Source organism: Dendrobates tinctorius, unplaced genomic scaffold (genome assembly GCF_039654945.1).
Source record: "Dendrobates tinctorius isolate UK_male_01 unplaced genomic scaffold, ASM3965494v1 ptg000325l, whole genome shotgun sequence".
Lineage (NCBI taxonomy): Eukaryota > Metazoa > Chordata > Amphibia > Anura > Dendrobatidae > Dendrobates > Dendrobates tinctorius.
This window is the reverse complement of record NW_027361992.1, coordinates 764,969-782,076: the sequence shown is the minus strand read 5'-3', so window position 1 is coordinate 782,076 and position 17,108 is coordinate 764,969.

The window sequence follows — 17,108 nt, the reverse complement described above, 5'->3', positions numbered from 1 at the left end:
AGCATTATGTGGAGCTCATCATATACTGTTTCAAACATTATATGGGACCAAAGATTCTGTATGGAGAAATAGATGGGCCTCGTCATGAGATGTAAAAAGTGAAGTATTTTTCATTGTACTATACCGCTATTTCTCTGCCGTATCGGAGCATGATGAGTTGTGGTATGTGTTAAAGGGGCGCTCTTTCGCCCAGGGCACATGAAAACCTGCAGCCAGCCCTCCCCCCCACAACTTTAGCCAAATAACCCCCATTTTTCAGTGCGTAACTTGTATTATGAAGTTAATTAAGGTTGACAAGCTTAAGTAAGAAGAATTGATGCTTTTGGCATTCAAATGGGCACTGTAGGTGTGTTTCCTGTCCTCCTCTCACTGCCGACTTTTATTCCCCATTGACTTACATTGGGTTTCGTATTTCGGGACGACCCCGACTTTTCCCTATAATCGGACGATCTTGCTTGACCCGACTTTTGGAAAAGTCGGGTTTCACGAAACGAAACTCGACCCTAAAAAACCAAAAGTCGCTCAACTCTAATCATAACCCCTTTCCTTTGCCTATCTTGTACATACCAATCGTTTTCATTTTCCTTCTATCCGTATAATTTTTACTTTTTCCCTTTTTCTTTGTGTCAGATCTCCAGTCTGTTCCTGTCTGATATGTTATGTAGGGGTTGTGCTGGGTTTTTGTTGCATCATCTGTGTTCACTTTCCTTGTTTAGTCTTCTACTGAACCCCTTAGTGATGGAGCCAATTTGCAGCTTAATGACCACGCCAAGTTTTACAATTCTGACCACTGTCACTTTATGAGGTTATAACTCTGGAACGCTTTAATGGATCCCACTGATTCTGAGACTCTTTTTTCATGACATATTTTACTTCATGTTAGTGGTAAAATTTCTTCGATATGACTTGCGTTTATTTATGAAAAAAACAGAAATATGGTGAAAATTTTTTAAATTTTGCAATATTTATTCCCTTAAATCAGAGAGAGATGTCACACAAATTACTTAATAAATAACAATTCGCACATGTCTACTTTACATCAGCACAATTTTGGAACCAAAATTTTTTTTGTTAGGAAGTTATAAGGGTTAAAAGTTAACCAGCAATATCTCATTTTTACAATAAAATTAACAAAACCATTTTTTTCTAGGGACTACCTCACACTTGAAGTCACTTTGAGGGGTCAATATGACAGAAAATACCCAAAAGTGACAACATTCTAAAAACTGCACCCCTCAAGGTGCTCAAAACCACATTCAAGAAGACTATTAACCCTTTACGTGCTTCACAGGAACTGAAGCAATATGGGAGGAAAAAATTAACATTTAACTTTTTTTTACAAACATTTTACTTCAGAACCAATTTTTTTGTTTTCACAAATGTAAAAAGAGAAAATGAACCACAAAATTTGTTGTGCAATCTCTCATGAATACGCCGATACCCCTTATGTGGGGGTAAACCACTGTTTGGGCACAAGGCAGGGCTTGCAACGTAAGGAGTGCCGTTTGACTTTTTCAATGCAGAATTGGCTGGAATTGAGATCAGACGCCATGTCGCATTTGGAGAGCCCCTGATGTGCCTAAACAGTGGAAACCTCCAACAAATGACATCATTTTGGAAACTAGACAACTTAAGGAACTTATCTAGATGTGTGGTCAGCACTTTGAACCTCCAAGGGCTTCACTGAAGTTTATAATGTAGATGTGACGGACTCAGCTCCTGCTGAGCCCATTTTTTGAGTGGACCCTCTGGGTCGTGGCACCCACCCACTGAGGGCGAGCTGACCTTGTGAGAATCCACCCCCTATACAGGGAGTGTCAGGGGCAAGACCAAGGGGGCGAGCCACCACGACTGCTGGGACCAGACGGCCGGCTCAGGGGACACTAGACGAGTGTCTGACGACAAAGACGAGCAGGAAGCAAGACGAGACAAGACGTAGGTGCAAGGTATCTTCGTTAGAATAACTCGGAATCACATACAGTGTAAACAAGCAAAACGTGCAAGGTGCACGCGTGGGCACGCCAAGGTCCATAACATGGTACGTGCCAGGTGGCACGCCTAGGTACAGGTAATGGTATGATGGCATCGGACTCCGGACTGCTGGCAACGACCGACAGGGTCCAGGGATCAGGCTGCGGACGTCAGCTCCGGACATCAGGCTGCAGTCATCTGGTTCCAGACCTCTGGCAACGGTCGGCAGGTTCCGGGCATCCGGCAGGCAAACCAGGGTTCAGGCAAGGAGGCACGACAGATATCCAAGCAGGGTGCGTGTTTAGGGAACACGCCAAGGTCCAAGGCTAGGTGCGTGTGTAGGGGACACACCAGGGTTCAAGGCTAGGTGCGTGTGTAGGGGACACGCCAGGGTTCAAGGCTAGGTGCGAGGCAAGGTGTGTGTGTAGGGGACACGCCAGGGTTCAAAGCGAGGTGCGTGTGTAGGGGACACGCCAAGGTTCACAAACGAGACAGGGTGCGTGTGTAGAGCCACGCCAAAGCATAAGATAAGACAGAGTGCGTGTAGAAACACGCCAAGGCACAAGACAGAGTGCGTGTAGAGACACGCCAAGGCACAAGGTACAAGACAGGGTGCGTGTAGAGACACGCCAGGGTCCAAGGTACAAGACAGAGTGCGTGTAGAGACACGCCAAGGTTCAAGGTAGGGTGCGTGCTAGGAGAGACGCCAGGGATCAAGGCAGGGTGCGTGCTAGGAGCCACGCCAGGGATCAAGGCAGGGTGCGTGCTAGGAGCCACGCCAGGGATCAAGGAAGGGCTGCGTGCTAGGAGCCACGCAGGGGGCACGCCACACTGGCCAGTGCACACGGCTGTACACAAACACGTGGCACTTACCACGGCACAGGAGACGGCCAAGGGGAACCCACGCCCGGGTTCAATGCAAGGACAAGGCAGGAAACAAGGCAAGGAACAAGCAGAAACAGAGCCAGGTCAGAGCGAGGACAGAGTCTAGTAGCGGAGCATAGGCAGAAGCCCAGAGCCGAGCCAAGGGAAGACCTTGGGACTAGACGTAGAAACGAGCACTAAGGAGAGGAGAAACGGTGCGTGTGCCAGGGAGCACTACAGAGCACCATAGGAGAGAGTGAGGCAGAGCAAGCAAAGACTGAGACCATAGGGAGGAACACAAAGCAAAGCATAGCAAAAGCAAGACACGGCAAAACAGGCGAGGCAGAGAACACAGGAAGGACTACAAGTCAAAGCATAGCTAAGGCGAGACATAGCAAAACAGACTAAGACAGAGAACAGCAGAAGGACTACAAGGCAAAGACAAACATGGCACGAGAGACAACACAAGACATGGCACAAGACAAGAGGCGGAATACGAGCACGGAGCGTGTGCAGAGACGCACTACAGAGCAAAGTGCAAGGGCACAGAATAGAGGGAGCAACCCCACAGACCCAGAGCCTTGCAGGGAAGCAACACAATAATCAGGCCCTGAGCATAGGAAGAGGCAGCCTGATATAGGGCATAGCACCTCCCACTCCAGGTCATGACCAGGGGAGCACTTCCGGGATTCTAGACATGACGAGATGATAGCAGAACCCGACAGTGCAGGATCTTAGGAAACGTCACATGATCAGGGTTTCAGACATGACGAGATGATCACCGAACCAACCAGTGCAGGATCCTAGGAAGAACACATGATCCGGGATTCTAGACATGACGAGATGATTGCAGAACCAGACAGTGCAGGATCTTAAGAAATGTCACATGATCAAGGACTCCAGACATGACGAGAAGATCACAGAAGGCAGAGCAGAAACGCAGGCATCCTGTAGCTCAGACATGAGGTGAGTGTGCACACTGCTCTAGGGGACATGCAGGACAGCAGACAAAGCATGTGCATCGCTCCAGGAGTTCTTGAGACAAACAGACATGGCGGACGTGACAGTAGAGCTGTGAAAATACAAAATCATATTTTTTCCACAAAAATGATTTTTTCGCCCCAAAATATTTATTTTCACACAGGTAACAGGAGAAATTAAACACCAAAGTTGTTGTGCAGTTTGTCCTGAGTAGAGTTGAGCGACTTTTGGTTTTTTAGGGTCGCGTTTCGTTTTGTGAAACCCGACTTTTCCAAAAGTCGGGTCGAGCAAGATCGTCCGATTATAGGGAAAAGTTGGGGTCGTCCCGAAACACGAAACCCAATGTAAGTCAATGGGGAATAAAAGTCGGCAGTGAGAGGAGGACAGGAAACACACCTACAGTGCCCATTTGAATGCCAAAAGCATCAATTCTTCTTACTTAAGCTTGTCAACCTTAATTAACTTCATAATATAAGTTACGCACTGAAAAATGGGGGTTATTTGGCTAAAGTTGTGGGGGGGAGGGCTGGCTGCAGGTTTTCATGTGCCCTGGGCGAAAGAGCGCCCCTTTAACACATACCACAACTCATCATGCTCCGATACGGCAGATAAATAGCGGTATAGTACAATGAAAAATACCTCACTTTTTACATCTCATGACGAGGCCCATCTATTTCTCCATACAGAATCATTGGTCCCATATAATGTTTGAAACAGTATATGATGAGCTCCACATAATGCTACAGTATATGTTGGTCCCCATGGATGAAGCTCCACTGTCTTATGGGCCCAAATAATGCTCCAAACATAATGGGCCCCTTTCTAATGCTCTAGTGTATAATGGGCCCTGTAAATGCTGCTCCAGTGTCTGATGTCCACCTTTGGAATGTTCCAGTGTATGGTGGGCCCCATCTATCATTCTCCAGAGTATAGTGCTCCCCAAAAATTGCTGTCCCAACATTGAAAACAATCAAATAAGTCTCCTCGCTAGGGAATCCCTGTACTTGTCTGGACAGGTGCTGTAGCTTGCTTAACAGCTCGCCAGCCGTTCTCACGCCCAGTATGGATTGCACGTGATTGCACAAAGGTTAGAAAGGGTACCGTATCCCTGGATAACATGTATGGATAGCGTACACATTCAAAATATATGTCTCAGGAGGCAGGCTCAGACGGTGTCAGGCCCAGTATGGATTGCACGTGATTGCACAAAGGTTAGAAAGGGTACCGTATCCCTGGATAACATGTATGGATAGCGTACACATTCAAAATATATGTCTCAGGAGGCAGGCTCAGACGGTGTCAGGCACAGTATGGATTGCACGTGATTGCACAAAGGTTAGAAAGGGTACCGTATCCCCGGATAACATGTATGGATAGCGTACACATTCAAAATATATGTCTCAGGAGGCAGGCTCAGACGGTGTTAGGCCCAGTATGGATTGCACGTGATTGCACAAAGGTTAGAAAGGGTACCGTATCCCCGTATAACATGTATGGATAGCGTACACATTCAAAATATATGTCTCAGGAGGCAGGCTCAGACGGTGTCAGGCACAGTATGGATTGCACGTGATTGCACAAAGGTTAGAAAGGGTACCGTATCCCTGGATAACATGTATGGATAGCGTACACATTCAAAATATATGTCTCAGGAGGCAGGCTCAGACGGTGTTAGGCCCAGTATGGATTGCACGTGATTGCACAAAGGTTAGAAAGGGTACCGTATCCCCGGATAACATGTATGGATAGCATACACATTCAAAATATATGTCTCAGGAGGCAGGCTCAGACGGTGTTAGGCCCAGTATGGATTGCACGTGATTGCACAAAGGTTAGAAAGGGTACCGTATCCCCGGATAACATGTATGGATAGCGTACACATTCAAAATATATGTCTCAGGAGGCAGGCTCAGACGGTGTCAGGCACAGTATGGATTGCACGTGATTGCACAAAGGTTAGAAAGGGTACCGTATCCCCGGATAACATGTATGGATAGCGTACACATTCAAAATATATGTCTCAGGAGGCAGGCTCAGACGGTGTTAGGCCCAGTATGGATTGCACGTGATTGCACAAAGGTTAGAAAGGGTACCGTATCCCCGGATAACATGTATGGATAGCGTACACATTCAAAATATATGTCTCAGGAGGCAGGCTCAGACGGTGTTAGGCCCAGTATGGATTGCACGTGATTGCACAAAGGTTAGAAAGGGTACCGTATCCCCGGATAACATGTATGGATAGCGTACACATTCAAAATATATGTCTCAGGAGGCAGGCTCAGACGGTGTTAGGCCCAGTATGGATTGCACGTGATTGCACAAAGGTTAGAAAGGGTACCGTATCCCCGGATAACATGTATGGATAGCGTACACATTCAAAATATATGTCTCAGGAGGCAGGCTCAGACGGTGTCAGGCACAGTATGGATTGCACGTGATTGCACAAAGGTTAGAAAGGGTACCGTATCCCCGGATAACATGTATGGATAGCGTACACATTCAAAATATATGTCTCAGGAGGCAGGCTCAGACGGTGTCAGGCACAGTATGGATTTGACGGCCCGGATTACACAGCGGTGGAGCAGGGAGAGGTAAAGATTGCAAATGCTGGGGCCCTGCCCAAGCAAGAGGGGCCCACTCGTGGGCGTCGGTACTGGCACTGGGCCCCTCATAGTACAGCGGTGTGTCTGACGGTGGGTGTGCACCACCACTGTCAGAGACACTTGATTGCACTATGAGGGACCCTGTGCCAGTGCCCGCGCCCAAGAGTCGGCCTACCCACCTGTCCAGGGCAACGGCACTAGCACGGTGTCGTGCGCTAGGTGGTGACCCCGGCCATGGGGGGGGAGGCAGCACAGTTAGGGAGTTTTAGAAAGTGGCATATGTTGATATTGGACATTCAGGTGATGCAAAAGGCGAAATAGGTGAAGTACCAGGAAGAGGTGGACCAAAGCAAGCCATTTTTCTGTCACCCTATGTGTCATCAGGGGAAGGTGGGACAAAATCCTTGGAAACCCATGCATGGTTCATTTTAATGAAGGTTAGATCATCCACATTTTGGGTTGACAGACGGGTCCTTTTTTCTGTCAGGATTGATCCAGCTGCACTGAAGACTCTTTCCGATAGCACACTTGCAGCTGGGCAAGCGAGCTCCTGTAAGGCATATTGGGCCAATTCAGGCCAGGTGTCCAGTTTAGCAGCCCAATAGTCAAAGGGGAATGACCTGTGTGGGAGAACATCGATATGGGAGGAAAAGTAGTTTGTAACCATAGTTGACAACTGCTGTCTCCTGTCACTTTCCATCGATGCAGTATTACCAGTTGTGTGAGCGGTATTTGAAAAATCAGTCCACAACATTGTCATGAAACCCCTGTCTCCAACGCCACTTCTGCTTTGTGCACCACGAACACCTCTGCCAAGCTGCCCCCGGCCCGTACGGCTCGTGTGAGAACCATCACCGCTGCTGTGTGCTGGGAATGCGTCAAGCAACCGATTTACCAGAGTTGCTTGTTTATTAGCCAATATTAGGTCAAGGTTCTCCTGTGGCATGATGTTTTGTAATTTGCCTTTATAGCGTGGATCCAGGATGCTGGCCAACCAGTAGTCATCATCGTTCATCATTTTGGCAATGCGGGGGTCCCTTTTTAGGATCCGCAAGGCATAATCTGACATGTGGGCCAATGTTCCCGGTGTCAATGATGCACTGCGAGTGCTGGGTGGAGGAGCACTTTCTGGCAAATCCACATCCCTCCAGTCACGCACAAACCCTGTACCAGACCTTGCCACGCCAACATTTTCACTTGCCCCACGAGATGCATCCTCCTCCCCTAAGTAATCATCCCCATCATCCTCCTCCTCCTCCTCTTCTTCCTCCACCTCGTCCAGGAGAGGTCCCTGAGCAGACAATGGCTGAATGTCATCAAGGATTCCCTCCTCCTCTTCCTCCTCATCAACATTGGCTGCAGACGCCTGCTCCTTAAAGTGCGTCAAAGTTTGCATGAGCAGACGCATAAGTGGGATGCTCATGCTTAGGATGGCGTCGTCTGCGCTTACCAGCCATGTGCATTCCTCAAAACACTGAAGGACTTTACAAAGGTCTTTCAGCTTTGACCACTGCACGCCTGTCAACTCCATGTCTGCTCTCAAAGTGCCTGGCCGTGTATCCTCCCACAAATGCATTATGGCCTGCCTCTGCTCGCACAGCCGCTCCACCATGTGCAGGGTGGAGTTCCACCTTGTTGCAATGTCGATAATGAGGCGGTGGTTGGGAAGGTGGAGCAATCGCTGCAGCTTCTGCATACGAACGGAGTGTACAGGCGACCGGCGGATGTGCGCGCACAGTCTTTGCACCTTCTGGAGCAGGGCTGTTAACTCCGGATAATTTTTGAGGAAGCACTGCACCACCAGGTTCAAGGTGTGAGCCAAGCAAGGTATGTGGCTGATTTTTGAAAGGGCTATGGCTGCCACAAAATTATGCCCGTTATCACTAACTACCTTGCCTGCCTCAAGATGTACACTGCCCAGCCATGACTCAGTTTGTCGCTTCAAGTACTCGGCCAGCACCTCGGCGGTGTGTCTGTCGCCCAAACACATCATCTGCAACACAGCCTGCTGACGCTTTCCACTAGCTGCTCGATAGGGCGACACATCGTGTGCAACAGTGGCAGCTGCAGATGGAGTGCTCGTACGACTGCGCTCTGTGGACGAGCTTTCGCTTCTGGAGGAGGAGGAGGAGGAGGAGGGTCGAACGCCTACAGCCAACTGTTTCCTATACCGTGGGCTAGGCAGCACTGTCCCACCACCGCTGTCCCCTGTGGACCCTGCATCCACCACATTAACCCAGTGCGCAGTGATGGACACGTAACGGCCCTGGCCATGCCGACTGGACCATGCATCAGTTGTGAGGTGCACCTTTCCGCTCACTGACTGCTTGAGTGCATGGACAATGCGGTCTTTCACATGATGGTGGAGGGCTGGGATGGCTTTGCGAGAGAAGAAGTGGTGACTGGGTAGGTCATAGCGTGGTACTGCATAGGCCATGAGTTCGCGGAAAGCTGTGCTTTCCACCAACCGAAAGGGCATCATCTCAAACGAGATTAGTTTGGCAATGTGGGCGTTTAAACCCAGTATACGCGGATGAGAGACTGAGTACTTTCTTGACCTACTCATAGTGTCTGGGAGGGTGAGCTGGACTTGAGAGCTGCATATGGTGGAAGTAGCGGTGGACAGGGCGGACTGAGAGAGGGTTGATGATGGTGATGGAGTTGGTGTTCTTTCTGATGGCCTAGAATCAGTCTTTCGTTGATATAACAGTGGGATTCCCTGACTGCTGTGGCCTTGCAACGACACCTCAACATTTGCTGCTGTGCTAACCGGTGGGCTTACAGTGGGGGAAACAATGTAGCGTTGCTGACTACCTTCGTTGTGATCAGTTGCACATGTGGCACTTGAGGTTTGGTGTTGTGTCCACGCTTGCAAGTGCATGCTGGTTAAATGTCTAAGCATGCAACTGGTATTCAAATTTTTCAGATTTTTCCCTCGGCTAAAGGTCTTTGCGCACTTCTTACAGATAACCTTGGCCTGATCATGAGGATTTTGTTCAAAAAAGTGCCACACTGCACTCTTCCTACTTTGGCAGACATTTTGCGGCCTAGCACGCTGTGATCTTTTGACCCTCTGGACAAGCTGTCCAGCAACTCTTTTGATGTTTGGAACCTGTCTTTGGAGTGCTCCGGGCCTGCCAGATAACAGCTGTTGCGATGTCGATGTCTGCTGTGGATGCTCCTCATCTGAGCTATTGGAAGCAGCACCCTCTTCCCCCAATGGATGCCAATCTGGGTCAACAACTGGGTCATCCATCACCTCCTCTTCTATGTCATGTGCACCTTTCTCTGTGTCACCGTGTATGGTGGTATAGTGTGCGGGAAGGGGCACCTGAGTCTCATCAGGGTCAAAATCTGGCTCTGTACACTGCGAGGACAATGTAGTGCTCAGAGTGAATGTACCAGCAAAATCATCCATCAGCGGCTGTGCATCAGTGCACTCCATGTCAGATTCATCTTGGCCTGGGTAATTCACCATTTGACTTGATAATCCAGGCATGGTATGTGAAAACAGCTCCATGGAGTAATCAGTAGTATGGCCTGCGTCATCCTTCAATCTTGGTTGGGGTGAAGGACACAAGGAAAGGTGTGGTTCATGAACATGAGCCTCCAATGACAACTCAGTGCTTTTACTTTTTACAACTGAAGAAGAGGAGGCGATAGAGCTGGAGGCTGAGTCAGCAATGTAAGACAAAACTTTTTCCTGATGCTCTGCCTTTAAAAGCGGTTTGCCAACTCCTAGAAAACTAAGCGTTCGAGGCCTTATGTAGACAGACGATAACGCAGGGTCAGCACCTCCTGCATTCGGTCCTATTTTGCTCTTGCCACTACCATCAGATCCACCACCAACACCATCATTACCAGCTGCCAACCCCCGCCCAATTCCACGGCCTCTTCCACCAGCCTTCCTCATTTTTGGTAGAAATGTAGACAAAATCCAACAAACTATATAGTAATGTAAAACAAGGTACAAGGTGTCTATAGGACAGGGGAGATTTAGAATTTCTGCACACACTTGTGGACACTGGACACTTTTGGATTGTGTGAGGCCCACTGATATCTGAGCGCTATGTGACACGCTCGATGGCACAGCTGCCTGTGACCAAAGTGACGAGAGGATAATGGAGATTTTGAATCTCTGCGCACACTTTTGGACACTGGACACTTGTGGATTGTGTGAGGCCAACTGATATCTGAGCGCTATGTGACACGCTCGATGGCACAGCTGCCTGTGACCAAAGTGACGAGAGGATAATGGAGATTTTGAATCTCTGCGCACACTTTTGTACACTGGACACTTGTGGATTGTGTGAGGCCCACTGATATCTGAGCGCTATGTGACACGCTCGATGGCACAGCTGCCTGTGACCAAAGTGACGAGAGGATAATGGAGATTTTGAATCTCTGCGCAAACTTTTGGACACTGGACACTTGTGGATTGTGTGAGGCCCACTGATATCTGAGCGCTATGTGACACGCTCGATGGCACAGCTGCCTGTGACCAAAGTGACGAGAGGATAATGGAGATTTTGAATCTCTGCGCACACTTTTGGACACTGGACACTTGTGGATTGTGTGAGGCCCACTGATATCTGAGCACTATGTGACACGCTCGATGGCACAGCTGCCTGTGACCAAAGTTACGAGAGGATAATGGAGATTTTGAATCTCTGCGCACACTTTTGGACACTGGACACTTGTGGATTGTGTGAGGCCCACTGATATCTGAGCGCTATGTGACAGGCTCGATGGCACAGCTGCCTGTGACCAAAGTGACGAGAGGATAATGGAGATTTTGAATCTCTGCGCACACTTTTGGACACTGGACACTTGTGGATTGTGTGAGGCCCACTGATATCTGAGCGCTATGTGACACGCTCGATGGCACAGCTGCCTGTGACCAAAGTGACGAGAGGATAATGGAGATTTTGAATCTCTGCGCACACTTTTGGACACTGGACACTTGTGGATTGTGTGAGGCCCACTGATATCTGAGTGCTATGTGACACGCTCGATGGCACAGCTGCCTGTGACCAAAGTGACGAGAGGATAATGGAGATTTTGAATCTCTGCGCACACTTTTGGACACTGGACACTTGTGGATTGTGTGAGGCCCACTGATATCTGAGCGCTATGTGACACGCTCGATGGCACAGCTGCCTGTGACCAAAGTGACGAGAGGATAATGGAGATTTTGAATCTCTGCGCACACTTTTGGACACTGGACACTTGTGGATTGTGTGAGGCCCACTGATATCTGAGCGCTATGTGACACGCTCGATGGCACAGCTGCCTGTGACCAAAGTGACGAGAGGATAATGGAGATTTTGAATCTCTGCGCACACTTTTGGACACTGGACACTTGTGGATTGTGTGAGGCCCACTGATATCTGAGCGCTATGTGACAGGCTCGATGGCACAGCTGCCTGTCACCAAAGTGACGAGAGGATAATGGAGATTTTGAATCTCTGCGCACACTTTTGGACACTGAACACTTGTGGATTGTGTGAGGCCCACTGATATCTGAGCGCTATGTGACACGCTCGATGGCACAGCTGCCTGTGACCAAAGTGACGAGAGGATAATGGAGATTTTGAATCTCTGCGCACACTTTTGGACACTGGACACTTGTGGATTGTGTGAGGCCCACTGATATCTGAGCGCTATGTGACACGCTCGATGGCACAGCTGCCTGTGACCAAAGTGACGAGAGGATAATGGAGATTTTGAATCTCTGCGCACACTTTTGGACACTGGACATTTGTGGATTGTGTGAGGCCCACTGATATCTGAGCGCTATGTGACACGCTCGATGGCACAGCTGCCTGTGACCAAAGTGACGAGAGGATAATGGAGATTTTGAATCTCTGCGCACACTTTTGGACACTGGACACTTGTGGATTGTATGAGGCCCACTGATATCTGAGCGCTATGTGACACGCTCGATGGCACAGCTGTGACAAAAGTGACTAGAGGATAAGGGAGATTGGATTGCTTTTAAAAAAGCAGTTTGCGGAGCAGTGGGTAAACAGCAATGCCAGCGTGTCAGGAAGCCTTAAAAGGCAGCCCAACAACCAACACCACTGATACACCACTATATAGCCTCCCCTTGCACTGCACACACAGTGACTGGTGTGTTGTGCAGGCCAAATCGCTAGCAGCAGAAGCAGTTTTTTTGTCTTCTTCCCTGCCTAATGCTCTCCCTACAGAATCAGCAGCAACCTCTCCCTATACTAAGATCGGCAGAAGTAAGATGGCGGTCGGCGTGCACGCCCTTTTATACCCCCTGTGACGCCCACCAAAGCAAGCCAATCACTTGCATGCCCTTCTGAAAGATGGTGGTGACCCGTGCCTAGGTCATCACGTTGCCCACATTGTCCGTGGATCCTGATTGGCTGAAAAAGAGCGCAAAACAAACTTTTGAAACGCGACTTTGGCGCGTAAGTCGCCGACCTCGTGGCCGACCTCATCCTAGGGTCGGGTTTCGTTTCATGAAACCCGACTTTGCCAAAAGTCGGCGACTTTTGAATTTTTTCGACCCGTTTCGCTCAACTCTAGTCCTGAGTATGCCAATACCCTGTATGTGGGGGTAAACCACTGTTTGGGCACATGGCAGAAAGAAAGGAGTGCCATTTGACTTTTTCAATGCAGAATTGGCTGGAATTGAGAGCGGACGCCATGTCGCGTTTGCAGAGCCCCTAATGTGCCTAAACAGTAGAAACCCCCACAAGAGTCCCCATTTTGGAAACTAGACCCCCCCAAGAAACTTATCTAGATGTGTTCTTAAAAAAGAGAAAAAAACTCTCTCAAGGCACAAACAAACACACACTGATCAATTTTTTCAAAAAGATCCAGCTCCTTCCAATAAATGGTATTACCACGTCAGGTAGGAATATATACTCTATTCTGACCCTATGGGGCCCTGTACTTAATCCCTACCTAACAGCGGGGGTTGGCACCCTATTGGATGCAAAATGGCGCCCCCGCTCCACGGTGGCTATCCCTACTCGCCCTGTTCATTTTTCTATGTACAATATATCAATTTACAGAGCAAAAAATGGCTGAGTGCAACAATTCATATTCAATAAGACTCATGCCAAAAACCACCAAAAAACTAAATACAGATGAAAAACAGTAACTGGAGCAATCATTATTTTATGGGAACATAGTGCATGGGCGAAATACTATACTACACTACCAGTCCCTATTTATGGATATCCCTGTCTGACAGCGGAGCTGTTTCACCCTAAGTTACTCTGGTGCCCCCGCTCCACCTAGGCTATCCCTTACTGACCCTCATGATGATGGTGTCAACAATCTCTCTCTATAAGGAAACACAAACAAAAAGCACAGAATGACAAATGTGCACAAATACCTTGCAGTAAGACATATGACAGTAGTCAGCAAGTGCTGATAAAAGGTAACAACAAATACAGGGTATTTAGTCGATAAGTTGTTTTGCAAAAAAATGTATGCCAAGCTGCTCCACCTCGTCAAGGTAACCCATATTGAAGCAGTCCCTATCTAATGTATTTAAAACCTGAACAGTATCTAAATGAGCAGGATTAAGACAGGCGCTTTCTAGTATGGCACGTGGTGTAAGACAGCTACAGTGGGGAAAAAAAGTATTTAGTCAGTCAGCAATAGTGCAAGTTCCACCACTTAAAAAGATGAGAGGCGTCTGTAATTTACATCATAGGTAGACCTCAACTATGGGAGACAAACTGAGAAAAAAAAATCCAGAAAATCACATTGTCTGTTTTTTTTTCATTTTATTTGCATATTATGGTGGAAAATAAGTATTTGGTCAGAAACAAGCAATCAAGATTTCTGGCTCTCACAGACCTGTAACTTCTTCTTTAAGAGTCTCCTCTTTCCTCCACTCATTACCTGTAGTAATGGCACCTATTTAAACTTGTTATCAGTATAAAAAGACACCTGTGCACACCCTCAAACAGTCTGACTCCAAACTCCACTATGGTGAAGACCAAAGAGCTGTCAAAGGACACCAGAAACAAAATTGTAGCCCTGCACCAGGCTGGGAAGACTGAATCTGCAATAGCCAACCAGCTTGGAGTGAAGAAATCAACTGTGGGAGCAATAATTAGAAAATGGAAGACATACAAGACCACTGATAATCTCCCTCGATCTGGTGCTCCACGCAAAATCCCACCCCGTGGGGTCAGAATGATCACAAGAACGGTGAGCAAAAATCCCAGAACCACGCGGGGGGACCTAGTGAATGAACTGCAGAGAGCTGGGACCAATGTAACAAGGCCTACCATAAGTAACACACTACGCCACCATGGACTCAGATCCTGCAGTGCCAGACGTGTCCCACTGCTTAAGCCTGTACATGTCCGGGCCCATCTGAAGTTTGCTAGAGAGCATTTGGATGATCCAGAGGAGTTTTGGGAGAATGTCCTATGGTCTGATGAAACCAAACTGGAACTGTTTGGTAGAAACACAACTTGTCGTGTTTGGAGGAAAAAGAATACTGAGTTGCATCCATCAAACACCATACCTACTGTAAAGCATGGTGGTGGAAACATCATGCTTTGGGGCTGTTTCTCTGCAAAGGGGCCAGAACGACTGATCCGGGTACATGAAAGAATGAATGGGGCCATGTATCGTGAGATTTTGCGTGCATACCTCCTTCCATCAGCAAGGGCATTGAAGATGAAACGTGGCTGGGTCTTTCAACATGACAATGATCCAAAGCACACCGCCAGGGCAACGAAGGAGTGGCTTCATAAGAAGCATTTCAAGGTCCTGGAGTGGCCTAGCCAGTCTCCAGATCTCAACCCTATAGAAAACCTTTGGAGGGAGTTGAAAGTCCGTGTTGCCAAGCGAAAAGCCAAAAACATCACTGCTCTAGAGGAGATCTGCATGGAGGAATGGGCCAACATACCAACAACAGTGTGTGGCAACCTTGTGAAGACTTACAGAAAACGTTTGACCTCTGTCATTGCCAACAAAGGATATATCACAAAGTATTGAGATGAAATTTTGTTTCTGACCAAATACTTATTTTCCACCATAATATGCAAATAAAATGAAAAAAAACAGACAATGTGATTTTCTGGATTTTTTTTTCTCAGTTTGTCTCCCATAGTTGAGGTCTACCTATGATGTAAATTACAGACGCCTCTCATCTTTTTAAGTGGTGGAACTTGCACTATTGCTGACTGACTAAATACTTTTTTTCCCCACTGTACTTATGTGCATGTCATATCTGCAAGGTATTTCTGCACATTTGTCATTCTGTGCTTCTTGTTTGTGTTTCGGTCAGTGGGTGTTGTGAACATTGTCCAACAGACTTGTTCACATTTGTGCATGTCACATGTGTTTTTAATCCAGTTTTTTCGTGCTTACGCATGATTTGAGAGACCCCACCCCTCTCTTGTGTGACATGCACATAAGGAGCTGTCTTACACCACGTGCCCATACTAGAAAGCGCCTGTCTTAATCCTGCTCATTTAGACACTGTTCATATGTTCAGGTTTTAAATACATTAGATAGGGACTGCTTCAATACGGGTTACCTTGACGAGGTGGAGCAGCTTGGCATACATTTTTTTGCAAAAAAAGTATCGACTAAATACCCTGTATTTGTTGTTACTTTTTATCAGCACTTGCTGACTACTGTCATGTGTCTTACTGCAAGGTATTTCTGCACATTTGTCATTCTGTGCTTTTTGTTTGTGTTTCTGTCAGTGGGTGGTGTGAACATTGTCCAACAGACTTGTTCACATTTGTGCATGTCACATGTGTTTTTAATCCTCTCTCTATCAGGGTATATATAGTACCAAAAAACAACAATTATATTATAACCTATTAAAAATTTGCTGTCACAAAAATATCCCCCACACAAGTCTCAGACCAATGAGGGTGGGTTACCAACATATATCAAATGGCAACTGATAGCTTCTATGGAAGATCAGATTAAATCTCTTTCTAAATACAGGTCTCAACCAATTCAGAGGTCATATGCATGTTAAAAACATTTTTCCCCATGAAATAAAGGCCATTAGCAATGTAACCCATATCCCTCACGCTCAACACATTGCACTATGCCCACAATGAAAATCAGCGAAAAATCATATAATAATAATAATAATAATAATAATAATAATAAATTTTATTTCTATAGCGCCGACATATTCCGCAGCACTTTACATTTCAGAGGGGACTTGTACAGACGATAGACATTACAGCATAGCAATAATCATATAGATCATAACAGATACCAAGAGGAATGAGGGTCCTGCTCGCAAGCTTACAATCTATGAGGGAAAAAGGGGAGACACGAAAGGTGGGTGGTAACAATTGCCCTGATTGTTTGGACCAGCCATAATGTTAAGTGTGTAACAGTACGGACACAGAGGGCTAATAGATGCATAAAGTATGTGGGCACATGATACGGAGAACCTGGTTATGGTAAAACTTTTGACTGTGCCACACAGGGATAGTTAGGTTAATGTGTTGAGGCGGTAGGCCAGTCTGAATAAATGAGTTTTCAGGGCACGCTTAAAATTGTAGGGATTGGGGACTACTCGTATTGACCTGGGAAGTGCATTCCAAAAAATTGACGCAGCACGTGTATAGTCTTGGAGACCGGAGTAGGAGGTTCTGATTATCGAGGATGCTAACCTCAGGTCATCAGCAGAATGGAGGGCACGGGTAG